We start from the raw sequence: 22,966 nt of genomic DNA on the forward strand, positions 1-22,966 counted from the left end.
CACTAGATGTCGAAATTGGGCTTCGCCTATAGAAGTGGCCTTTCATGGGTCCTAACTAGAGATGAGCGAACTTACAGTAAATTCGATTCGTCACGAACTTCCCGCCCCGGCAGTTGATGGCTTATCCTGCATAAATTAGTTTAGCCTTCAGGTGCTGCCGTGGGCTGGAAAAGGTGGATACAGTCCTAGGAGACTCTTTCCTAGGACTGTATCCACCTTTTCCAGCCCATCGGAGAACCGGAAAGCTGAACTAATTTCTGCAGGAAAAGTCAGCAACCGCCGAGCCGAGAAGTTCGTGACGAATAGAATTTACTAACTCTTCCCTAAGCTCTAAACTAGCAATATTTCGCGAATATGAGGACGGATATTCGTCCCATATTTGTGAAATTCGAATATTCATTACATTTGTGCCGTTTTTTTGAATTGCAAAATTTCGCTATTTCGAATGCGAAATTAATAGCGAAATTTCGCTCGTCTGCGCATGCGCGCTATAACATCATGCGAGGGACATTGCTAGGGACGTTGCTAAGCTCTGACAACTGGGCTTCCAGAACTCTCATTGGCTCACAGGCATAAGTAGGGCGGAATTTTCACGAATGTTCGCATTGCGAATATTCGTATTGCGAATATTCGCAATGCAAATATTCGCAAGCATAAACCTTTCGCCTCACAGTCTCATCCCTGGGTCTTTAATGAAATGATACAAGCATTGCATTTATCAGTCGAAGGAGATCCCTACAATGTGCTCAGTTTTTAAAACAGTTTGAAAAAAAGACGAATATTCGCAATAGCGAATTTTAATCGCGAAATTCCTAATATTCGCGAATAGGCGATATTCGCGACGAATATTTGAATTGCAAATATTCGTGAGCAACACTATACAGTGGTCTCTCAACATACGATGGTAATCCGTTCCAAATGGACCATCGTTTGTTGAAACCATCGTATGTTGAGGGATCCGTGCAATGTAAAGTATAGGACAGTGGTCTACAACCTGCGGACCTCCAGATGTTGCAAAACTACAACACCCAGCATGCCCAGACAGCCAACGGCTGTCTGGGCATGCTGGGAGTTGTAGTTTTGCAACATCTGGAGGTCCGCAGGTTGAAGACCACTGGTATTGGCGGTTATACTCACGTGTCCCCGCCGCTCCGGACCGTCACCGCTCGTCACCGCTGCCCTGGATGTCGCCTTCCATCGCTGTCGCCGCGTCCCCGGGGTGTCCCCAACGCTCCGGCAAGGCCTCTGCTTCCCCGGCATCCTCGCTCTCTGTTGGATGACGGGACGGCGTGCGCAGTGACGTGATGACGACGATGGAGAGCGCCGACGATGCAGGGGATCCCGAAGAGGACGCGCCGGAGCCCCGAGGACAGGTAAGTGATCGTCAGCGGACCACACGGGGCACCGTAAACGGCTATCCGGTAGTAGCTGAAACAGTCTGCGCTGCCGGATAGCCGCTTATGCGATGCCCCGACATACAAAAGCATCGTACAGGAGATTTATCAAAACCTGTCCAGAGGAATAGTTGCCCAGTTGCCCATAGCAACCAATCAGATCGCTTCTTTCATTTCTGAAAAGGCCTCTGAAAAATGAAAGAACCAATCTTATTGGTTGCTATGGGCAACTATTCCTCTGGACAGGTTTTGATAAATCTCCCCCCATATGTTGATGCTGCCTCTGAGAGGTCATCGTATGTTGAAATGATCGTATGTTGGGGCCATCGTAGGTCGGGGGGGTCACTGTATCACTGCCCCTGCAATGTTTCTATTAAATCCCTGAACTTTCTCTCCCTCGGAGAAACAACAGGAAGGCTCTAATATACAAAACAACAAGTCTGAGTAAAAAATGGGAATGCACAACAAAATAAACTGTACAAAACTGCACCTTCCAAATATCAGGATTACCCAAAGAGGAAACTTACCCAAAGAGGAAATTTGTAAGGATCTAGAAACAAGGACATGAGCCAAAGAAGTAGATAGAAAGACATTTTTGGTAGAGCCTCACAGAGCTTACACAAACTATAATTAGCACAGACCTGCACAAACCATGGATGAAGTTGACCCAGGGATGATTATTGGTTAAAATGTAAAGCTGGGTTCACACTACAGAATTTCCTCACAAAAAAAATCCTCATGAGAACCTTTCATTGACTAGTGTTGAGCGGCATAGGCCATATTCGAATTCGCGAATATTCGCGAATATATGGACGAATATTCGTCATATATTCGCTAATATTCGCGTTTTATTTTCGCATATGCGAAATTTCGCGTGTGCGAAAATTATCATATGTGAAAATTAGCATATAGGAAATTCGCATACTCGAAAATTCGCATATGTGAAAATTAGCATACATTAATTTTCGCATATGCGAATTTTCGCACGCCAGTCTCACACAGTAGTATTAGAGCCTTCTTTACACCACACAAGCTGGAAGCAGAGAGGGGTGATCACTGTGATGTGTACTGTGAAGAAAAAAAAAAAAAAAAAATGAAAATTCGTAATTACGAATATATAGCGCTATATTCGCGAAATTCGCGAATTCGCGAATATGTGATATTCGCGAATAATATTCGAATTGCGAATATTCGCGAGCAACACTATCATTGACATCAATGGAGTATTTAGTCCACAAATTACTTGTGCGCCATGATTTTTGCATGCAGAAGTATTGGGCATTCAGTAAGAAAATTCTATCGTGTGAACCCAGACTGTTATTTGGAAAACCTATTGACATGTATCCAGACAAGGCAAAAGATTAGATTGCACTGGGTCTCAGTCCTGATTATAACCCTGAGTTATAACCCAGTGAAGTGAATGGAAGCATGCTTCACTGCCTGGCTGCTCCATCCGACTCAGTCTATTAGAGTCTATGAGGGGAATTGTTTAAAGGAGTACTCCAGTGGAAAACTTTTTTTTTTTTTTTAAATCAACTGATGCCAGAAAGTTAAACAGATTTGTAAATCAAGTCTATTAAAAAATCTTAATCCTTCCAGTACTTAATAGCAGCTGTATGCTACAGAGGAATTATTTTCTAATTGGATATATAACCACAGTGCTCTCTGCTGAGACCTCTGTCCATGTTCAGAACTGTCCAGAGCAGGATAGGTTTGCTATCGAGAATTGTTCCTGCACCGGACAGTTCCTAAAATGGACAGAGGTGTCAGCAGAGAGCACTGTGGTCCTGACAGAAAAGAAAATCCAAAAGAAACGAATTTCCTCTGTAGTATGCTGCCTCTAAGAAGTACTGGAAGGATTAGGATTTTTTAATAGAAGTAATTTACAAATCTGTTTAACTTTAAGTAAAGTACCCCTTTAACGACGCAGGACGTATATTTACATCCTGCGCCGGCTCACGCGATATGAAGCGGGGTCGCGCTGCGACCCCGCATCACATCGCGTCGGTCCCGGCGCTCATCAATGGCCGGGACCCGCGGCTAATACCACACATCGCCGATCGCGGCGATGTGCGGTATTAACCCTTTAGAAGCGGCGGTCAAAGCTGACCGCCGCTTCTAAAGCGAAAGTGAAAGTATCCCGCTAGTCAGTCGGGCTGTTCGGGACCGCCGCGGCGTCCCGGACAGCTTACAGGACACCGGGAGGGCCCTTACCTGCCTCCTCGGTGTCCGATCGACGAATGACTGCTTTGTGCCTGAGATCCAGGCAGGAGCAGTCAAGCGCCGATAATGCTGATCACAGGCGTGTTAATACACGCCAGTGATCAGCATAGGAGATCAGTGTGTGCAGTGTTATAGGTCCCTATGGGACCTATAACACTGCAAAAAAAAAAGTAAAAAAAAAGTGTTAATAAAGGTCATTTAACCCCTTCCCTAATAAAAGTTTGAATCACCCCCCTTTTCCCATAAAAAAATAAAACTGTGTAAATAAAAATAAACATATGTGGTATCGCCGCGTGCGTAAATGTCTGAACTATAAAAATATATTGTTAAGTAAACCGCACAGTCAATGGCGTACGCGCAAAAAAATTCCAAAGTCCAAAAAAGCGTATTTTGGTCACTTTTTATACCATTAAAAAATGAATAAAAAGTGATCAAAAAGTCCGATCAAAACAAAAATCGTACTGATAAAAACTTCAGATCACGGCGCAAAAAATGAGCCCTCATACCGCCCCGTACGTGGAAAAATAAAAAAGTTATAGGGGTCAGAAGAGGACATTTTTAAACGTATACATTTTCCTGCATGTAGTTATGATTTTTTCCAGAAGTACGACAAAATCAAACCTATATAAGTAGGGTATCATTTTAACCGTATGGACCTACAGAATAATGATAAGGTGTAAATTTTACCAAAATATGCACTGTGTAGAAACGGAAGCCCCCAAAATTACAAAATGGCGTTTTTTCTTCAATTTTGTCGCACAATGATTTTTTTTTTCCGTTTCGTCGTGAATTTTTGGGTAAAATGACTGATGTCACTGCAAAGTAGAATTGGTGACGCAAAAAATAAGCCATAATATGGATTTTTAGGTGGAAAATTGAAAGGGTTATGATTTTCAAAAGGTAAGGAGGAAAAAACGAAAGTGCAAAAACGGAAAAACCCTGAATCCTTAAGGGGTTAAAGGGGTATTCCAGGAAAAAACTTTTTTTATATATATATATATATATATATCAACTGGCTCCAGAAAGTTAAACAGATTTGTAAATTACTTCTATTAAAAAATCTTAATCCTTTCAGTACTTATGAGTTTCTGAAGTTAAGGTTGTAATTTTCTGTCTAAATCCACTCTGATGACACCTGTCTTGGGAAACGCCCAGTTTAGATGCAAATCCCCATAGCAAACCTCTTCTAAACTGGGCGTTTCCCGAGACAGGTGTCATCAGAGAGGATTTAGATAGAAAAGAACAACCTTAACTTCAGAAGCTCATAAGTACTGAAAGGATTAAGATTTTTTAATAGAAGTAATTTACAAATCTGTTTAACTTTCTGGAGCCAATTGATATATATATATATATATATATATATATATATATAAAAGTTTTTTCCTGGAATACCCCTTTAAGGTATGTGTAATATAATACATGGTCAATAATTTTTCCTGACGTTTTCCTAGGCGTATGTCAAATTTATCAAAAAGATGCATGGTTTAGATCTAAGCAATATTAGTGTGGCCTGGGCTGGAGTGAGATGGCACAAAAATGTGCGACAATTTTAAATTGTCTCATTTGATAAATCAGGTACCACTTCAAAGTAAGAGCTCATTTTACTTCAACCACAGTGTTTTTTGAATGTATGCATTGAAGTTGTACATTTTTTGCACAATTCATCTATTGCGTTAAAATTTTCAACAATTTACCACAAAAAAATGCTACCAATGATGTATTGGTACCTATGTAAATGAGCCAGATTTAAGTGACAGCCAGGGTCTTAGCACTCATGTCAATTTTTTTTTCAGAACAGCATAGCTGAGGAGCTTAGGTGCAGCCAGGAGGAGCAGGCGTAATCAGCAAATAGAGGTGTGGTCAACAGTCAGGTCATACACTGTAGAAGCAGACAGGTTCAGAGGAATAAGGCTAAAGGCAAAGTTAGGTAATAGGCATGGTCCGGGACCAGGATCACAGTACACCAGTCAGGCACCTTTGCTGTAAAGAAACATAATATTGCTCAGGCACCACAGGAAGGGAGGAGTGCTCACATATGCAGTGGGGCAAAAAAGTATTTAGTCAGCCACCAATTGTGCAAGTTCACCTTTAAGAGGGTGATTAGCATATAGCACTGGGTGGTCCAGATCTACAGGTAATGAGGCCCTGTTATATGCCCTTTAGCACAGTCAAGTAGCAGCAATTTTTATTACCTCTAAGAGCTCTTTATGCTCCATGTGAGCTGTCTCGTGACTTCTGAATTCATTTGCAGTTTTTTTTTATCTTGCTTGACTGAGAAGCTAAACCATTAACCCAAGTCATTTCAGTGAAATAATTTCTTGCGTTGAGTGCAATTCCTCCCAGGCGAGAGCCACGATCGAGCTCCTCTCCGAAAAAATTCCTCCTCAGTATAAGGCATGAAGAGCAAGGCTCACACAGAGCGCAGTGTGGAAGGAATGAGAGATGCTCATTAGAGGAAGAGACACGCCAGTGTGCGCCAGTGTCATAACCAGGGATTGTCTCCATACTGCTCAGCTGTCGGCTGCTTCCAAGAAAAATCACCCAAAAATCACAAGAATCTTCTATCTCTAACACAGCGTCATCTGTCAAGCCTTTATCGATAATTTGAAGAAAATATAATTCCCACCCAGCTTTCCCAGACACCTGAATGGCACATCTGAAAATTATATAACCAATCAATCCAGTGTTTCTCAACCAGGGTGCCTCCAGCTGTTGCAAAACTACAACTCCCAGAATGCCGGGACAGCCTTTTCTGGAAGCTGTAGTTTTGCAACAGCTGGAGGCACCCTGCTTGGGAAACACTAAGGCTATGTTCACACGTCCGGAATGTCCATACAGAAAATCTCCATGCCGACATGCCCCAGACTTCTATTAAAAAATCTTAATCCTTTCAGTACTTATCAGCTGCTGTATAATACAGAGGAAGTTCTTTTCTTTTTGAATTTCTTTTCTGTCTGTCCGCAGTGCTCTCTGCTGACACCTCTGCCCATGTTAGGAACTGTTGCTAGGGTTGGTGTCACCCGGTGCGGTAGAAAATGGTGTCACCCCTGCCGTCTCCCGACATCCATCCTCTTGTGTCTGTGCCTCAATACAGTGGTCCCTCAACATACGATGGTAATTCGTTCCAAACGAGCCATCGTTTGTCGAATCCATCGTATGTTGAGGGATTCGTGCAATGTAAAGTATAGGAAGCTGTACTCACCTGTCCCCGCCGCTCTGGACCGCGTCCCGCCGCTCCCGATGGTGTCCCCACCGCTCCCGATGGTGACCCCGGGCCTCTGCTGGGCTCTCCTGGTCTTCTCCGGGCCTCTCCTGGCTCTCCTGGTCTTCTCCGGTCCTCCGCTGTCTTCCGCCAGTATGACCCAAGCAGTGGTAAGAGGATGCTGGGAGTTGTTGTTTCACCCAACAACAGCGCACAACTTACAAATGACTACAGCTCTGATGGGACATAGGGGACAATGATATAAGTGACTCACAGTTCTTGACATTTTCTCTGTTGTCTTTTCCTATCTAATTCAGCTGGTACATATCACCGTAACTTCTTCAAGCTAAATTTTCTGACTGCAAAACTAACTAACATATTCTACTTTACCACTAACATAAAGTAGAATATGTCACGAAAAAGCAATCTCGGAATCAGAATGAAGGGTAAAAGCATCCCAGAGTTATTAATGCTTAAAGTGACAGTGGTCAGATGTGCAAAAAATGGCCGGGTCCTACACTGAAAATTGTCTGGGTCCTTAAGGGGATAAAGGTTTTTACAGTATGGGGAGATCTTCAGACTTGCCAGTACTGGGGTATGAGTTGACTGGTTGATGGCTGTGGCTAGAGATGAGCGAATTTTCGAAAAATTTAATTTGTCCGATTCGCCAAATTTTCCGAAAATCTTTTGGTTCAGAACGAATTTATTTGCGGTGAATCGCTAATAAAAACGTTTGCCTTGTCCTAACACGCATAGGTGTTAGTGAAATAATACTGTTATTCAGTATGACATGCAGATTACAGGCATCGCTATTAGAATCACTGCCACAGAGAATCTGCATGTGGCAGATGTTTTATGTAATTTTTATTTTATTTAATTTGAATTTATTTAAATTTTTTGATTACACATTCTGGTGAGCATCGAGCTGGGGGTCCTCTGCCAGGTGAGATACCACCTGTTCAAGCCCCTGCCTCTCAGCGCCCCCTGACTGTGAAAGTGCGAATCTTTCATTTAATCAGTTAGGGTTCATTGTTATCGCTCCAAGCTGTTTCATTGGATTCTTCTGATAATTCCACAGGTAATATATGACGTCAACGACCATAGGGCCTCAGTCTTGAAAAGATTACTTAGATTTTTTTCAATTTAAATTTAAGATTTATATTAGATTCCCATGTTTAATCTACCGGTGTTTACATTGAATTTTTACTGTATAACCACAAAACCCAATCTAACAAGGCGTCACATAGCGGCACAATGACAGAGCCTAGAGGTGGCAGCAGCATGAGGAGACCATAATCTGGCAGAATGACACAGCCTGATGGCACTATACATATTTGTGATGTGTTGGTGTGGCACCATGGTCAATATACTCTGATGCCTCAGGAATTGGTGGTTGGAAATCCTGGCTGATCCATGCCTGATTCATCTTCACAAAGGTCAGTTGGAGGGGGCGGAAGCATGAGGAGACCATATAGTGGCTGAATGACACAGCCTAGAGGTGGCGGAAGCATGAGGAGACCATATGGTGGCAGAATGAGACAGCCTGGAAGTGGCAGCAGCAGTATCAGGAGTCCTGAAAGTGACCTGGTGACAGAGTGGTGCGGTGGGTGGCAATACCAGTACCCGGTGATGAAAGTGGGTGAAAAAAGGTCTGATGCGGAGGAATGTTTGTAACTGGGAAGCAGCACCTTAAATCTATTTGCCACTATACATATTTGTGATGTGTTGGTGTGGCACCATGGTCAATCTACTCTGATGCATCAGGCATTGGCGGGTGGAAATCCTGGCTGATCCATGCCTGATTCATCTTCCAAAAGGTCAGTCTCTCCACATTTTTTGTGGACAGCCGAGTTCTCCTTGGGGTCAGTATGGCCCCAGCCGCACTAAACACCCTCTCTGATGGCACACTACTGGCTGGGCAGGACAGCTTTTCCAGGACAAACTCTGCTAGTTGCGGCCACAAATCAAGTTTGGCTGCCCAGAAGTCCAGCAGATCTTCAAAGTGTGTTGGCATGGCCATGTTAAGGTATGCCACCACCTGCTGGTTCAGGTCCTGCTCCAGGTCTACCTGCTGCTGATGAGTTGCTTCACTATGTGGGTGAAGAAAGCTACTCATCAGCGACTGTAGACTCAGGCTGCTACTGATTGAGCTGGTACTGCTCCTGCCACCCCACCCCTCCTCAGCAACCATGGCAGTGGAAGGTGAGCGCAGAGGGCCCGCCGAGCCAGACCTGCGAGAGGATAGACAATGGCGATGACGTTAGATGTAGGTATGTGGTATGCACTTATGAGGGCAGAAAAATGCGCTACAGTACACTTAAATAAGTATTTGTGCACAACACCAGCAGTGCAGAACAGTGCTGCAGAACACAGTCACTGTGTACTAAACCCAAGATTGCTCCCTCAAAAACAATTAGGAATGGACTAATGGGTAGGTATTATACCATCTACAGACTAGTATAACCAGCCGACCATTTGTTGTGGAACAAAGATACAGAGTTGCGCTAAAAACGTATTCCTCCCTCCTCTCCTAACTTTTCTCCAGCTAAGCCAGCTTGTTCAAACAACAAGCTCTCTGCCCCTCTCTGTAATACAATGCTGTAGAAAGTGACTGGGAGGTTAATGGCTGCAGTAAAAATTATTTTCTGCTCTCTGTCCACCAGAACGCTGATGTGACTAGGAGGTGAAACGCTGCTGGAAAAAGCTTTTCTGTGTAACACACACACAGGCTGTCCGTCCTTTCTCTCTGCAGTGAAAGGATGAAGTGACTATCCGGAATATGGCTGCTGATTATATAGGGCTGTGACATCACGGGTGACTGGCTGCTGATAGGCTGCATCCTGCATGTGATTCAGGGTCATCCCACCTACCCTTGTTCCTGCCTTCCCAGGATTCCTTGCCCCACGTCCTCACATGTGGATCCTTACTCAGCTCCCCTTTATAAGAGGGGGAGGTACTGCAATCTCTCTTTTTGATCATTCATTGCTCTTCGATCCTGAGGTCAAGTCCAGTCCAGACGTCTCAGAGCCGGTGTCCAGCACATCTGGAGGCCTCAAGCCTAAATTACAGCCACAAGACAGTAAGTAAAGTCATCTATATCTGCTGTCCCTATCTTCAGTCAAGTCAAGTCAATTATCTCCTTAACAACGCAGGGCGTATATTTACGTCCTGGGCCAGCTACCGCGATATAACCTGGGCTCTCGCGGTGACCACGCATCATATTGAGTCAGTCCCGGCGGCCATCAATGGCTGGGACCAGCAGTTAATACCGGACATTACTGATCGCAGTGATGCCCGGTATTAACCCTTCAGATGCGGCTATCAAAGTTGACTGGACCCCCAAAGAAATGCCACCCCACACCATTACTGACCCACATCAGTCATGCTGGAGAATGTTGCAGGTAGCAGAACGTTCTCCACTGCATCTACAGACTCTGTCACGTCTGTCACATGTGCTCAGTGTGAACCTGCTTTCATCTGTGAAGAGCACAGGGCAACAGTGGCGAATGCAGGGCTCTGGCAGTGCTCCTCCTGCTCCTCCTTGCACAAAGGTGGAGGTAACTGTCCTGCTGCTGGGTTGTTGCCCTCCTACCGCCTCCTCCACGTCTCCTGATGTACTGGCCTGTCTCCTGGTAGGTCCTCCATGCTCTGGACACTATGCTGACAGACACAGCAAACCTTCTTGCCACAGCTCGCATTTATGTGCTATCCTGGATGAGCTGCACTACCTGAGCCACTTGTGTGGGTTGTAGACTTCGTCTCATGCTACCACTAGAGGGAAAGCACCGCCAGCATTCAAAAGTGACCAAAACATCAGCCAGGAAGCATAGGAACCGAGAAGTGGCCTGTGGTCACCACCTGCAGAACATTGCCCATACCTGTTACTTGCCCCAGGTGAGTTTAAAGGAGTATCACATGCTTGAAACAATCTTATTTTTCCACAATTTTGAAAGGGTGCCAATAATTTTGTCTAGCCCATTTTTGGAGTTTGGTGACATTATGTCCAATTTGCTTTTTTCCTCCCTTTTTTGGTTTAGTCCCAATACACACAAAGGGAATAAACATGTGTATAGCAAAACATGTGTTACTGCAATCCTTTTCTGTGAGAAATACTTCATTTTCTAGAAAAAATTCAGGGTTGTCAACATTTACGGCAATGACTGTATATTGTTATGTTCTGGTCAGATATAGTATGTTTATTTCTGTAATTATTATTTATTGTTATGTTTAACATTTTAATAAAAGAATTATAGGATATAACTCAGGATAAGTACAGGTTAAGTAATATAATGTATGTACACAGTGGCCTTCATTCTGTCTGCGCCAGAATTTGTGCCAGAATCTGGCACACAACCCGACAAAATCAAAACCACTCAGAGTGAAAAAAAAAAAAAAACTACAAAGGGGGCGTTTTTCAGGACAAAAGGGGCGTGTTCCCAACAAAAATAGATAAAAACCCTCCGAGTGTGAAGAAAACTGTGAGTTTTGCTTCACAGAAAACCGACAGCTCAGAGCTGTCGGTAAATTCCTTAAAACGGTGCGAATCCTGCTACCCCCAGCATGGAACAGGGTCTGTTCCATGTTGGAGGTAGTAGTACAGGGGCTGAGGGATTGATCGCACCGGGTCTCACTTCTGAGACGCGATCAGATCAAAAGTTATTAAGCAAGGGAGCGGGCGGCATGTTCCGATCCCCTGCAATGTACTGTAAACTTTCATTTTTAAATTCCCCACCAGATGCCCTGAATGGCCAGGGCCGAGGAGCCAATCAGGGCTCCTGGCAGGGTTTTAATATAGAAGCGCTGTGGTGGGCAAAGATTTATAGAATCGCTGGGGGGTATATATCTGGCCCTTTCAGCGTTTCTATATATACTTCCCCCTGCTGCGCTATATCAAACTTAGTGGCCGCTGCGCTTGAATAAATGTACTGCCCCCCCAGCGCTATTATATATCTATACTGACCCCGCTGCGCATATTTATATATATACTGCCTCCCCCAAGCTGCACATATTAATCTTCATCTTCTCCTTCCACTGGCTGCCAATGAATGAAAACTCTATTAGCGGGGGAGCGGAGGGCTGCTGCCCGCTCTCGCTGCTAAGAGTTTGTCATTCATAGCAGGCATCAGCTGCATATCATGCTGTGGGGGTCAGACATATGGATGTATATCTGACCCTCACATCATACATATACAAATGCCGACTCACCGCTATGAATGACAAGTAAGCTATTGGCAGCAGCAGCGCGATCCTCCGCTCACTGCACTGCTTTACTTGTCATTCATAGTGGCGAGCCGGCACCTGTATATATAGATGCGCGGTAGGGGTCAGACATATGAGGAGGGGATATAGGGTCAGGATTTAGGGACAGGATATGAGGACAAAAGCGTCCTCCTTTGTTGCTTTTTCTCCCCCACAAGGATAAGGTAGGAAAAACCGGGCAGCACCAGGTACTCAGCTAGTGCAGGAAATAACTCAGGATCAGTACAGGATAAGTAATGTAATGTATGTACACAGTGACCTCACCAGCAGAATAGAGAGTACAGCTCTGGAGTATAATACAGAATATTACTTAGATCAGTACAAATTTAAAAAATACACAAATCAGTTTACATTATACCAATAAACCCATAAGATACTGACTGGGGAGTGATGGTCACTGACATAGCACCCGCACATTGCAGGCTGAATGGATCCCAATCTACCTCTGTGATATGTAGCATTCACATTCCCCATGAAATAAATACATTCATTAAACTCCATCTTGAAGGCTGATGAATTGTATTCACATTGACGGTAATGAAAAATTACAGAATGATGCAGCAAGAAGAGGCAATTTGCTTGTGTAACGGATCTGTCACAATACCTGGTGAATAGCACTGATTGCACGTACTGTGTGTGCGGGGCTGTAATTCCACCATCACTCAGGAAACATGGCGGCCTGGAAACATTTATAGAACTACTTATGACCATTACTAATCATCTACCTCAAAGGAAAAGTCCAGTCAAAACTAGATACAAGCCTCCCAATAATGAATGAAGATGAGAAAGTCCCCCTAGTGGTAACTTCTGGTACACTGTTCTTTTGAAAAATCGAGCCCTATGGATACAACGGGAACCTCTTTAGGTGTATATGTTTAAAGGGGTACTCCGGTGCTCCAGCTTTCTGAACATTTTGTTCAGAACGCTCGGAGCTGGAGGCCATCATCGTGACTTCACAGTCACGCCCCCTTGTGATTTCACACCACGCCCCCTCCATTCACATTTATGGGAGGGGGCATGTCAGATGCCACGCCCCTCCCATAGACATGAATGGAGGGGGTGTGGCGTGACATCACAAGGGGTGTGGCCATGACGTCACGACAACTGCCGCAGGAACCCGGCGTTTGTTTAGAACTGCGGGAGATCGCGGGGGCCCCAGCAGTGGGACCCCTGCTATCAGACATCTTATCCCCTATCCTTTAAATAGGGGATAAGATGTCTAGCAGCAGAGTACCACTTTAATGTAGCACCTAAATGCAGTGCGCACAGAGCCCTAGCTCCTCCAAGCCACCACTTCACAAATGCAATCCATATGAAGCGGCATCCGCGACTTTCACACAGTGGCAGCCGAGATGAGGGGAGGTACAGATTCGTAAGGAAACTCCGAGTCAGGGACTAGCAGGTAGGTCTGGGCAGGCAGCAAGGCACAGAGGTCAGGAAATGTAGCGAAAGGTACTGTACACGGTAAGACAGACACAACTTGAAACGCTTTCTCTAAGGCTTGGAGGCACAAAGATTCAGCAGGGGTCAAAGGGAAGTGAGAAATACTTATGGGGTCAGCGCCCAATAGAAACAAATTATTGGTACGCTGGCCCTTTAAATCTATCAAAGAGAGTCCGCGCATGGCACCCTAGAAAGCTGGTACGCATGTGCCGGCAGTGAGAGAGAGAGGTGGAGCCGGGAACGAGGCGAAAAATATGCCAGAAGAATTGGTCCGCCAGCTGTTGAGCAGAAGGAAGTCCGGACAGTGATACAAAATGGGCCATTTTGGAGAATTGCTCCACGACCACCCAAATGACAGTGTTGTTAGTGGAGGGAGGTAGATCTGTGATGAAGTCCATGGTAATGTGTGTCCAGGGACACTCCGGGATGGGCAAAGGTTGTAAAAGGCCTGCAGGCTTAAGACGTGGAGTCTTGTTACGGGCACAAGTTGCGCAGGAACGGACAAAATCAGAAACACCTCGCTCCAGGTTCGGCCACCAGTAATGTCGGGAGATGAGCAGAATGGACTTATGTACTCCAGGATGCCTGACCAGTAATGAAGAATGTCCCCAGTTCAAGACATTAACTCTAAGGCATGTAGGCACAAAAGACTTCCCTGGGGGAACTTGCTGACGGTCGACTGGCGCGACTGAAATCAAATGCTCAGAAGGTACTATATGCCGAGGGGAGGAGCCCAGACGCACGACATCGGAGGCCCTAGAGAGAGCATCAGCTTTGATCTTCTTGTCCGCTGGCCGAAAATGGATAAGGAAATTAAATCTGGAAAAGAAAGGAGACAATCTGGTTTGCCGGGGATTCAATCGCTGTGCGGACTGTAAATACAAGAGATTTTTATAGTCCATGTAAATATTGACAGGATGAAGAGACCCTTCCTGTAGGTGACACTATTCCTCCAGGGCGAGCTTAATGGCCAAGAGTTCCCGGTCTCCAATGGAATAGTTCATCTCGGCTGGTGAAAACGTTTTGGAGAAGAACCCACAAGTCACCGTTTAGCCCCTGGGGGTCTATTGGAGAAGGACCGCACCAGCCCCTACAGATGAGTTGTCCACCTCGAGGAAGAACGGTTTTCCAGGGTCGGGTCTTGTCAAAACTGGTGCGGAAGCTAAGGCTGATTTCAATCGGGAGAAGGCTTCTTCAGCCTTAGAAGGCCAGAATTTGGGGTTTCCGTTCTTCTTGGTTAGCGCCACAATCGGTGCAACCAACATGGAAAAGTACGGTATGAACTGCTGATAATAATTAGCGAATCCAAGAAAACATTGTATAGCCCGCAGGCCAGTAGGTCGTTGCCAGTTTAAAACAGAAGACAGCTTATCTGGGTCCATCTGGAGGCCTTGGTTGGAGACAATATAACCAAGGAATGGCAGAGTCATCTTCTCGAAGAGGCATTTCTCGAGTTTAACATAGAGTCGGCTGCTCCGAAGGCGTCGCAGGACCTGGAGCACATGAGTGCGATGGACTTCCAAGTTAGGCGAAAAGATCAGGATGTTGTCCAAATACACCACGACACAAGTATTGAGGAGGTCCCGAAAGATATCATTGACGAATTCCTGGAAGATGGCTGGGGCGTTACAAAGACCTAAAGGCATCACCAAGTACTCGAAATGTCCATCACGAGTATTGAAGGCCGTCTTCCATTCGTCTCCTTCCTGTATTCTAATTAGATTGTATGCTCCTCACAGATCAAACTTGGAGAAGACTTTGACATTCCGCAGGCAATCAAAAAGTTCCTAAATCAGCGGTAGGGAGTATCAGTTCTTGATGGTGATTTTATAGGGCCCCCGATAAATCAATACATGGGCAGAAAGACCCAATCCTTCTTCTCCACAAAGAAGAAACCAACACCGGCAGGAGAGGAGGACTTTCGGATGAATCCTTTCTGGAGATTCTCCTTGACATATAGGGCCATGGCTTGCATTTCTGGAGCTGACAAGTGATACATTCTTCCTCGAGGAGGTGTAGTTCCAGGTTGAAGGTCGATCGGGCAGTCATAGGGCCGATGCGGAGGAAGGCTCTCAGCTTGTTTCTCACAGAACACGTCTGCCAAGTCGTGGTAAGGAGGAGCAGGCCCATCAAGGAAGAAGAAGGTATGGGACACTTCAGTTTTGGTGTCACCAGACAGTGATTCAGGCAGTCATGTCCCCAGCGAAACTTTGCCGGTTTGTCAGTCCAGTACCGGAGCATGAAGTTGTAGCCAAGGTAGACCAAGAAAAAGCAAAGAAGTACAGTGGGGAAGCACATAGAACTGGATCATTTCCTAGTGTAAAACTCCCACTTGCAACATTAGTGGTTCAGTGAGAAATTGCACCACATGGCTCAGGAATTCCCCATTGACAGAAGAGATGTTTAAAGGCTTGGCGAATCGCGTGACAATGTGATGGTACTTACGGATCAGAGAGGCATTAATAAAGTTTCCAGCAGAACCGGAGTCTACAAAGGCAGAAGCATGGAAGGGGACTCCGGTAGAGGAGGAAAGTTGAAACGGCATGGTCAACCGAGGGGGGAAGTGTTCACACCTAGAGACACCTCTCCCACGAAGAGGACAATTATTGAGGAAATGCTCCGGACTGGCACAATAGAGACATAAATTTTCTTCACGGCGGCGAGACCTCTCCTGTTGGGTCAAATGTGCTTGATCCACCTGCATAGGTTCCTCAGCCACTGGCAACAAAGGAGGATGAAGCGGCTGATGGAACATCGGAGCCAGTCGGGAAAGACGGCACGTCCAGGAAGGTTCATGTTCTTGGCGAAGTTCTTCTTGCCTCTCGGTAAAACGCACATCAATGCGTGTGGCCAACAGAATAAGCTCGCTCAGGGAGGACGGAGGATCTTGTGCGGCCAGTGCACTCTTCACTCTGCTGGAAAGGCCTTTTTTAAAAGTGGCACACAGGGCTGAGTCATTCCAGTCCAACTTGGTGATTACGCAGTTCAATTCCGCACTTTAGCCACTAAATATAGAATTCCCATGGCGAAAGTTCAGAAGTGCGGTATCGGCCAAGGAGGCCCGTGCTGGCTCTTTAAAGATGCTGCGGAACTCCGAGAGGAAGGCTTTCAATTTGGTAGTCACAGGATCACTTCTATCCCAAAGAGGTGTTGCCCAAGCCAGGGCCTTGCCGGAGAGGAGACTAAGCACGAAAGCCACCTTGGCACGCTCAGTGGAGAACTGGTCGGCCATAAGTTCCACATACATGGAGCACTGGGTCATGAACCCCCTGCACAATTTTGGGTACCCTTCATACTTCGTTGGCAGGGACAAATGAAGCTTGGGACCAATGGATGCCACAGAAGCTGCAGGCACCGGTGGTGGCACATTGGCACGTTACAGCTGCTGCATCATGGCGGATAGCTGGTTCAATTGTTGCGCCTGTTGAGCTATCTGCCGGGATTGTTGGGCCACGATGGTGGTGAGATCAGCTACACTTGGAAATGGCACCTCGGCGGGATCCATGGCCAGATCTTACTGTAACGGCTGGAGTAGACTGTAACGGCTGGAGTAGTGGATCCGCTGTACCACTGTGGACGATGTGAAAGCCACACCAGGGAGCGGAGTCTAAGGAGCCGCTGGTTTTCACCAGAGCCCACCGCAAAGAAGGATGGACTTGCTGCGGCAGATGAACTCCCAGGTCGCTACCCCTGGCGAGACTTGCTCACAGTGGCGGCCGAGATAAGGCAAGGTACAGATTCGTAAGGCAACTCAGAGTTGGGGACTGGCAGGTAGGGCAGGCAGCAAGATACAGAGTTCAGGAAATGTAGTAAGACAGACACAACTTGGAACGGTTTCTCTAAGGCTTGGAGGCACAAAGATCCAGCAGAGGTCAAAGGGAAGTGAGAAATACTTATTGGGTCAGCACCCAAGAGACACTAATTATTGGTGTGCTAGCCCTTTAAATCTCAGAGAACCGGCGCGTGCACCCTAGGAAGCGTATAAGCACGTGCCAGCAGTGAGAGAGGTGGAGCCAGGAACGTAGAGGGGTGAGTGTCTGCCGGCCGGGAGACTGCGGGCAAAGCCTGACATGGTAACAGCAGTGCCGTCCGTGCTGGAGACGGCACGGGGTGGCAGGGTAGGAGTGCGCCCAACAGGGACCACAAACTATCACTTTAAAACATAGCGGTGTGGGGCTGTGGGGCTAATAAACATGGGAAATACATGCATGGCAGAGGATTGGCAAGGGCTTAATCTGACCTGTGCAGCCTACAGCCTGGAACATTGGTGGAAGGGGTAGTGCTTCAACCTCAGGGTGGGTGCCAAGCTCATGAAGCCCAACCACTTTTTTTAAGGTCCTGGTTCAAGACCCTAGTTTTTTTTTTTTTTTTTGTGGAATACCAGAGATGATACATGGAGACAGAGACTATAGCTTTTATTTGTGGATGCCCATTTGGATTACCTTGATAAATACATTAGCAAATTGCTTAAAAACATTTTTCCACTATGATGCAAATATTGAAAAAAAAAAAAATCAAACATCACATTATCACGTTGTGTTTTAATTACTCCACAGCCTTTACTGCCTTCAATAAAATCAGACCCTATTTATTAAATCAGAATACTCATAGAACACCCTGTCAGATATAAGGCCCATCACATGTGGGACATGGGTAGATGGTGGCAGAATCTATAGGCTGGTTACAAGTCAGCCTGCCTGGCACCGAAGTGTGAAGAAGTTAGAAGGGACACACTTCCTCCAGCTAAGACACCTTAGAAAGGAGTCCAGGGGGTGGGGCTTGCTTATTATGGACTTTTTATTGGGACTAGGAAGTCATTCTGTGTGTATTCACTGCTCCTAATTGGATATTGTACGTCTAGCCTAATACTGAGTGTTCAGCCATAGTAAAAATGGGAATACACAAATGTCACTTCTATTTGTAAAACGGTGCTTCATAAACATGGTGCTCAGAACAAATGCCTTTATTTTAAGCATTTACATAAGATAGTTGTACATTACAGTAATAAACTCCCCCCAGCTGTTATATATATATATATATATATAGTGATTGATATGCCTGATGCATAGAGATGTTTAACAGGAGGGTTACCAGAAAATGTGATCATCTGCCATGTGGGGCATTTTCATATGTAGCTATAGAAGTGGTTAAATGCAGAGAGCTGGTAACGTGCAAATGTGTAACGTAGAAGCTCTTAACCTGCTCAGAGGTGCCATGCGGGATTCCATCATCTCAATTCTCACAATGCTGGCAGCACTGACACTGGATGGCTGCAGGATGGAAGATTGAGGCTCTCAGAATAGCTTGCTGCAATTTATAGAATCGAATCACTGGCAGATAAAATTGCATCAGGTACCTGCCCCCCCCCCCCCCCCCCCCCCCCAGCAATGACAACTTCTTCAGCAGAAATTACTGTCATTTACTAGACTATATTGAAATGCACATTGGATAAAAAAATAATAATAAACTGGCTTCGCTAGCTGGAAAGATAGAAGAAAAAGAGTCCTATTGAATAGACAGTAACACATGAAGACACAGAGCTGTGGCACTTAAGTCAGTCACAGAGTTTAACTGGATTCTCTTTGCAGAGAATCATTAGACCCCAGCCTTCTCCTCATTATACCCAGCCTTCTCATCATTATACCAAGCCTTCTCATCAATATACCCAGCCTTCTCATCAATATACGCAGCCTTCTCATCATTATACCCAGCCTTCTCATCATTAGACCCAGCCTTCTCATCATTATACCCAGCCTTCTCATCATTATACGCAGCCTTCTCATCATTATACCCAGCCTTCTCATCATTATACCCAGCCTTCTCATCATTATACCCAGCCTTCTCATCATTATACGCAACCTTCTCATCATTATACGCAACCTTCTCATCATTAGACCCAGCCTTCTCATCATTATACCCAGCCTTCTCATCATTATACGCAGCCTTCTCATCATTATACCCAGCCTTCTCATCATTATACCCAGCCTTCTCATCATTATACCCAGCCTTCTCATCATTATACGCAACCTTCTCATCATTATACGCAACCTTCTCATCATTATACCCAGCCTTCTCATCATTATACCCAGCCTTCTCATCATTATACCCAGCCTTCTCATCATTATACCCAGCCTTCTCATCATTATACCCAGCCTTCTCATCATTATGCCCAGCCTTCTCATCATTATACCCAGCCTTCTCATCATTATACCCAGCCTTCTCATCATTATACCCAGCCTTCTCATCATTATACCCAGCCTTCTCATCATTAGACCCAGCCTTCTCATCATTAGACCCAGCCTTCTCATCATTAGACCCAGCCTTCTCATCATTAGACCCAGCCTTCTCATCATTAGACCCAGCCTTCTCATCATTAGACCGCAGCCTTCTCATCATTAGACCCAGCCTTCTCATCATTTGACCCAGCCTTCTCATCATTAGACCCAGCCTTCTCATCATTAGACCCACCTTCTCATCATTAGACCCCAGCCTTCTCATCAATAGACCCCAGCCTCCTCATCATTAGACCCAGCCTTCTCATCATTAGTCCCAGCCTTCTCATCATTAGACCCCAGCCTTCTCATCATTAGACCCCAGCCTTCTCATCATTAGACCCCAGCATTCTCATCATTAGACCCAGCCTTCTCATCATTAGACCCAGCCTTCTCATCATTGCACCCCAGTCTTCTCATCATTAGACCCAAGCCTTCTCATCATTAGACCCAGCCTTCTCATCATTAGACCCAGTCTTCTTATCATTAGACCCAGCCTTCTCATCATTAGACCCAGCCTTCTCATCATTATTCACAGCCTTCTCATCCTTAGACCCAGCCTTCTCATCATTAGACCCAGCCGTCTCATCATTAGACTCAGTATTCTCATCATTAGACCCAGCCTTCTCGTCATTAGACCCCAGCCTTCTCATCATTATACCCAGCCTTCTCATCGTTAGACCCAGCCTTCTCATCATTAGACCCCAGCCTTCTCATCATTAGACCCCAGCCTTCTCATCATTAGACCCCAGCCTTCTCATCATTAGACCCCAGCCTTCTCATCATTAGACCCCAGCATTCTCATCATTAGATCCAGCCTTCTCATCATTAGACTCAGTCTTCTTATCATTAGACCCTGTCTTCTCATCATTAGACCCAGCCTTCTCATCATTAGACCCAGCCTTGTCATCATTAGACCCAAGCCTTCTCATCATTAGACCCTGCCTTCTCATCATTAGATCCAGCCTTCTCATCATTAGACCCCAGCCTTCTCATCATTAAACCCAGCCTTCTCATCATTAGACCCCAACATTCTCATCATTATACCTAGCCTTCTCATCATTAGACCCAGTCTTCTCATCTTTAGACCCAGCCTTCTCATCATTAGACCCTAGCCTTCTCATCATTAGACCCCAGCCTAGGTTGTAATAAAACATTTTGCTTTATTTAATGTGTATTTTCACTTTTAAAAAGTCACCACTAGGGGTCTCCCTAGCAGTCCTGGCCGCAAACCTTTCTATTGATTTCGGACTCAAGGCATGAGTCTGAGCTCACACTGCAGCCAGGACATGTACGAACTCAGCGCAGCTCCCTGCCTGTCAATCAGACAGGCGGGAGCGAGCACTGTGCTCATACCACAGCAGGGCGCACATGGCCAACTGTCAGTGCAGCGCTGCTCTGCATCTCCACCCCCTGCCAGACGCAGCGCTACAAAAACCCCACCACCAGCACCGCCAGTGATTGTAAGCCCGCCGCAGCGCAACCCCATCCATCCCAAACCTCTTCATCCCCTCCCCCCGTGCTAACAATGTGGCCGCAGCGTCTGACATTGCCGCAGTGCCCGACCCGGCTCTCATCCCGGGGAGCCTGGTGGAGATCTGAGCGGAGAGCCGCCAGTGACATCTGCCCGCAGCGCTACCTCAGCCAGCAAGCAGCTGACATCACGCCTGCCGGGCCACTCCCCCTTCCTCTTCTCACAGATGGCAGGGAAGTGAGCAAATGGGAAGCCACTAATAAACGTAACAAAATGGGTTTTTGACAGAAAAAAAGGTAGGATTAGAGTCAGGAAGAGTCAGGGACAGATGGGGGGGGGGCAATTAGGGAAAGATGAGTTCGTGATAGGTACTTTTTAAAGGGGTTATCCAGGAAAAAAAACTTTTTTTTTTTTTTTTTTTTATATATATATATCAACTGGCTCCGGAAAGTTAAACAGATTTGTAAATTACTTCTATCAAAAAATCTTCATCCTTTCAGTACTTATGAGCTTCTGAAGTCGAGTTGTTCTTTTCTGTCTAAGTCCTCTCTGATGACACGTGTCTTCACCTCTTTTACCCTGTGCAGTTCCCGAGACAAACAGAGATGTCAGCAGAGAGTACTGTTGCCAGACAAAAAAACAACAACTCAACTTCAGCAGCTGATAATTATTGAAAGGATTAAGATTTTTTTAATAGAAGTAATTTACAAATCTGTTTAACTTTATAGAGCCAGTTGATATAAAAAAAAATAACGTTTTTTCCTGGAATACCCATTTAACTTGTAAACTAGGTTTTTTCTCTCATAGATCTGACCTTGTTATCTCATAGACCTGGTCTTCTCAACTTGATGTGGTCTTGTCACCTGAATAAACTGATCTTGTCATAATATAAACCTTGATTTCTCATTTTGTATTCTTGCAGGGAAAGTATTGCAAACAAGCCGATTTGCACAGGGTTAAGGTGGCAAACCGATTCTTTGCCCCAGTTAAAGGAACACATAGCTATGGCTTTAGCTCTAACATATAGTGGTGTGGGATCTCTGCAGCCTAACGGTATCCCCGTTCCTTGTGCAGTCACCTATGTTAATGATTTTCTTACAAACAGGCAGAGATGGGTGGAGAATGCCAACCTGTTGCTTCATGGCTGTCGTAAAATAGTCCTGGCCTTTTGGGTCCCCTGCTATGTTTCCAGTTAGGTAGTTGATAATAGTATGATATGAGAGGACCAGGGCTAAAGTCCTGCAGGAAGGCATGGGAACGGAGTTCTTGCACTTTTTCCACAGCAGGAATACTGTTCCCTATAGCAGGAGCCCAGCAGGACTAGCCCTTAATTGGAAATCTTGGGTGAGTACCCACACCTTTTTCCCCAAATTTGACCCCTGGATAGGTCCATATTCTGGGATGTCCACCAGTATTTAAAGGGGTACTCCAGCGCTTAGACATCTTATCCCCTATCTTTTGGATATGGGATAAGATGCCTGATGGCGGGGGTCCCGCCGTGGCGGGACCCCCGTGATCAGGCATCTTATCCCCTATCCAATGGATAGGGGATAAGATGTCTAAGTGCTGGAGTAGCCCTTTAAAAGCAGGTTAGGACTAGTCCCTGTTCCCAGCTGCAACGTTGGTCACCAGTGGTGGCACTTACCCGGCTCGATGGTTCAACATCTAGTCATCTACAGGGAGCTCAACCAAACGGTGA

General features: G+C 45.6%; 1 long non-coding RNA gene across 1 annotated transcript in view; it reads right to left on the reverse strand.

The window, feature by feature from the left end:
* Window positions 1-22,966, reverse strand: part of LOC130294494 (uncharacterized) — a 221,478-nt gene that overhangs the window by 73,602 nt on the left and 124,910 nt on the right. The gene's annotated exons all lie outside the window — the stretch shown is intronic.

This window comes from Hyla sarda, chromosome 10 (assembly GCF_029499605.1).
Source record: "Hyla sarda isolate aHylSar1 chromosome 10, aHylSar1.hap1, whole genome shotgun sequence".
Taxonomy (NCBI): domain Eukaryota; kingdom Metazoa; phylum Chordata; class Amphibia; order Anura; family Hylidae; genus Hyla; species Hyla sarda.